Here is a 5,083-nt window from a genome sequence, read left to right as displayed (position 1 = left end):
AACTTTCACTTTTACTTTCACTTGAGAAGCTTTATAGCGTCAAAAATATTTTTCACAGTGCAGATCAAGATTAGACACACTACTCGAAAGAATTGTTGAAAAATTATAACTTTTTCCTTAATTTTTTTCTCATTGTTCTCCAAAAGATTTCTATTGAGCGGCATGACAATATTCGACTTAGCATACAAAAAGTTCGAGAGGGCCACTACAAATAATTATTGAAAAATTACAATTTTTCCACGATTTGAGTATAAGTATACCGTCCAGACTTATGCAAAAAACACAAACTAACCCATGCTAGGTGGCCACTAAAAGTACGAATGCCGTCCAACTGAATCAGGGCAGGGCGAAGCTGGTGAGCACGCTGTTAGCGCGGAGATGCGTTCTATGGGTGCAGGTGTATTAGCGAAGGTGGGTTATACTTGTAAACATAAAATGGAGCTATTGTACACTATGCTGAAATATTCCGTCAGCAGAAAATAGTATAGGGGAGAGGAAGGGAATGGCGATCGGCCCACTTTGCCCTCTTGCGTGACCCGAGGAGAAGTCAAACTAGAGCTGTCATCTGCCTCTTGTAGCAAGGTTTCTTGTGAATTGCCAGAGAGGAAGATGTCAGAGAAGACTGAAGTCTACAGCGTGCTGAAACTTGTTTTTGTTGATTTTCTTATAATGTTTTGCATATTTTAATTCACGATACGTACAATTGTAAGTTGTAAGATCTTGAAGTTACTAAGATTTATAAAATGTTATATTTACGTCTAATGCACGACACATAGTTATATTTCAAATAAACTTCGTTTTACAGTATAACCAGCTCAATTTCCAAAATGTAGCAATGTTGGGAATGCCGATCAACGTGATAGGTTTACCATAATGGTGATCGTCATTCCGAACAAATTTTTGGAATAATTCTCCAGCCAAAAATTATAAAAGAGGCTAGACCTAAGATAAGAAATACGTCTACTTGAGTCAAACACTGAAACTTTGGTATCGATGTAACCTTTGTGGATCGTGGGTACATGCTGACTGTGCTGCTATGGACTCACCGCGTGGATATATCTGTGACGTGTCTTTGAAAAAAACGTCAATAAAAGATTCAGTTGATGTTTCTCAGTCTTTCGAAGGCGCAGTTTAGAAAAAAAAAAGAATTGCCTATGAAACTATGTGTGTTTATTAAGCTGGTACTGTGATCGCCATTACCAACATGTGATGGAAATGGCGACCAAAGTAGTAATTTGAGTTTTTTTCATCGTGTTCCCGAACTGAAAGAGTGATCCTCTTTTTATTTTACACACTTATTGTAGAAGGATTGGAGTATATATTTACAAATTTGTTTCAATATATTTTGCAAATGAAACTGCGAAATAACCCATTTTTCTTAGGTGATCGCCATTGCCCCCTATAATACAGTCATCTTTCATATACACTCACTTATTTTAACCGTCGTATAGCACTTGAAATTATTTTACATTAGTAACTCTGCACTTGCAAACATTATATTATAATATCTGAAATGTAAATTTACATTGAGATAGACAAGGTCTAGTCCACGATAATTTTACTATTTTACTATTTATTTCACGGTGAAATAAAAAAATGCTATTAGGATGAAAATGGCGCATTTACTTTTTGATTCGACTGGGATTGATAAGAGAAAATGACTAAAGCTATATGGCATTTAATGTAACTTCAATTTGCTCCATTTCATCACATTTGGTTCATATGCAACATCCCTGTCATTGGTTTCCACTTTATAGGTCTATTTTTGTATTTTCCTTCATTATTACAGCATACACGTTCTAGGTTAGTTAATAAGACAATGGGTTTGAAAAACACTGCCATTTTAAGCTCTAGTCTCTGTTTACCTAACATTGCTTCAATGTGCAAACTTATTTAGTACAGGATTTAAATTAGTTTTTTTTTTATCCCTAATTACTCACTTTACACCGATGGTTTTTATTACCTATTTTTGTTACTTTCACACTGACATTTCATCTGATTCTGTTCATTTTACAGTAAATTTTGTATTTCGGGGCTACCGTCTGTGAAAGTTAACCCAATTAATTATTTCTTTTTATTACTATTGAATACTAAAACGAAAATATTCAAAGTACACTAATTTTGTTTGTGGGTTATATTTACCATCGAATTATATATATATATGTCCAGCTAGCATTAAAATGTTAATAATCTCTTACATAATTTTATAGTACTGGACCTGAGACAGTTTCAACTTTAGATTTTAACGCAGCTTAAAATAATAACGCAGCTTCATTTCTTTTCCTTTCCATTCAACTCTGTCGGGTTATAATGATTAGAATCGCAGCTTTAGATCCAATTCTACTTTGTCACTAAGATTGTTACAATATAATAACGGTTTAAGGTATTGTAGTTTCATTAGTTACAGCAGAAGCTGTAACCTAAATGATCCCGGCAACAATTCCAATAGCCTGTTCAAGTTGAAATGTTTAAACGAGTAAACTGTAAAATTAGCTGCAATTACTGAAGGAACTCATCGCTGCTACTCTGACGGACATTGACGGAAACATGCTAATGAACATATGGACGGAACGGTATTACCGTTTGGATGTGTGCCGGATAACCAAGTGTGCACACATTGAACATTTGTGGAATGTACCAGAAACTTGGTAAGTGTATGTCCTTTCATGCATGACCCATCTTTGTACGTCGTATACCTGTAAATAAACAGTACTTGAAAACCCGATGAATCATTTAGGTTAACCCTGTATTTTATAGAATTGTTAATTAAACAGATTTTGGGCATGTTCGAAGGATGTAAATGAAAAAATGGTTTATTAAACAGATGTCATATATATCTATTCAAAGAGCATAAATGAAAGAACTGTTAACTAAACATGTGTAAAGAATATTCAAAGAGTGTCAATGAAAGAATTATCAGTTAAACAAGCGTTAAACTTATTAAAGAGCATAAATGAAATTGTTACTTAAACATGTGTTAAGCATAGTGATGCAAATACATGAAAAAAATCGTTAACTAAACAAGTGTTAAGCATATTCAAAGAATGAAGATAAAACCAGTCTTATATTCTAGGGTTTTAAGAAATCCTCTTACTCTCTTACACATATATATTTTCACTCTTTTAAAGCACTTCTCTGTTGCAATTTATTTTAAATTTAACAAGAGTAGAATAGCTTCGCAAGTTATAGTGTGAAACTATGCTATCGCATTTCTGTTTAAACAACTTCGACTTTAATTGGTTACAATGAATCAGTTTATCTTTTTGTCTTTTTCCTTAATGCAAGAAAACTTGCTACATAAAGAGACTATATCGCTTTTAATTATGTGCAAACTTCATAATTATCGAGTGAAACATTTCTTTTTATGTTTTATAGTATTTGTGGTTTGCTTTTGTTCGCCTACTTCAATTTAACTTTTATCAAGCACAGTTGCCAGCTGATACATAATTTTAGCTTACTTAGACAAGAAGAATTTTAATAAAATACCTCTCTCTTTTATATTTACTAACATTTAATGACCTAATGTGTTGTTTCGTACACAAATTTGTTTCTCGTCAATTCATTTGTTTACCTGTTTCTGCACATGTTTCTATTTAAATTAGCAGAAAAAAGCAATTCGTAAATTTTTATGTAAATCTTTTCCATTTAAAATAAATGTATAATAGTATTATGTTGTTCGCTTCGCACTTATCTCCTTAACTTTTGTTTTTATAAATGTCAGAATTTTGAACAGCCTTAAAGAATAAATACAAGAGAATGGGACTATCAACTATTTACTTTGGATATTTATTTAAGATTTGGGGGCGCGGTGGATCAGTGGTAGAGCGTTCACCTCCGGTGTTTGAGGTCCCTGGTTCGATCCCAGCTCGCACCGTGTGGACTTTGTGGTGGACAAACACCGTGCTCGTGGGTTTTCTCGGGGTTCTGTCGTTTCCTCCCACTTTCTTCATTCCACCATTTCACTCATCTCTCATCATCACCGTCTCCTTTAGCCTAACCGGCATAAACATGAAACGTAAACCTTAAAGATTTCATTTCATTTTATTTATTCAAGATTCATTATAAGAGAACATTTTTATTGATTAAATTTCTGCAGATTTATAAGAGAACATTTTTATATTTACTCATTACAAATGAATGCAAAGTAATGGATGATCCATATTATTGCTTGCAATTTAATTAACTTAATGAAACCATTCAATCATATAATAAGAAATCCTTTTTGTCAGTTCTAAATTATATCTTAAATGTGACAGAATAATTCCGTAATAAAGTTTAGTTGCTAGAGCGTGCGCTTTTGGTGGTCTCGGGTTCGATTTCCGTTGGAATTTTAACTGTCCTCGATATTTCTGTCTGTGTGTCCCTGTTAGTGACCTTTGAGGTTATGGTTCGAAGTGAAAAAAATAAAGAAGTAATTAAATAATTTGAAAAATAACTAAGTGGAAAATGGTAGAGCAGACAACCCTGGTGTTAGGGGGTCGTGGTTTGGTTCCAGGTGAAGTGAGTTGGGGTGACAACATTGTTTTCGTGGATTTTCTTGGGGTTCTCTTGTTTCCTACCACCTCATTCATCATCATTTATGAACCGTATTCTTTTGCCTAAAGGTTTGGGATGTGATCTAGAAATTTCATTTTGCATAGCAAATGTTCTCTACCTCGCTGTAAACCTACCAAAATCCATTGTGCTATTCTGTGATGTTTGGTAAAAGATATGAACTGTTCTGCTGAATACTTCATTCCGGATGGTTTCATGCAGTTTATTCAGTACTTTTGCACCATTCTTATACACTCTTTCCTTCAGATATCTCCATAAGAAGAAATCTAGAATGCTTAAATCAGGTAATCTGTGAGGCTTGGTTGGTTGAAATTATAAGTTCACTAAAAATGCTGGTTGTGAGTTGCATGGTGACGCTGGATGGTAGTATGTAGCTTTAATTTGTTCCATATAAACTTCTGCCAGTTCATTGTCATGGAGTTGTTCCAGAAATTCGCTGTATATGTGATGCTATAGATCTTAGTTTTCATGGTTTATCAACCAAAATAGAGCCAAATAAGTTTTAAAACTGACAGACACTGCACACAAA

Source organism: Thermobia domestica, chromosome 10, assembly GCF_964235325.1.
Source record: "Thermobia domestica chromosome 10, izTheDome1.hap1.1, whole genome shotgun sequence".
NCBI lineage: Eukaryota > Metazoa > Arthropoda > Insecta > Zygentoma > Lepismatidae > Thermobia > Thermobia domestica.
This window is presented reverse-complemented; position numbering follows the sequence as displayed.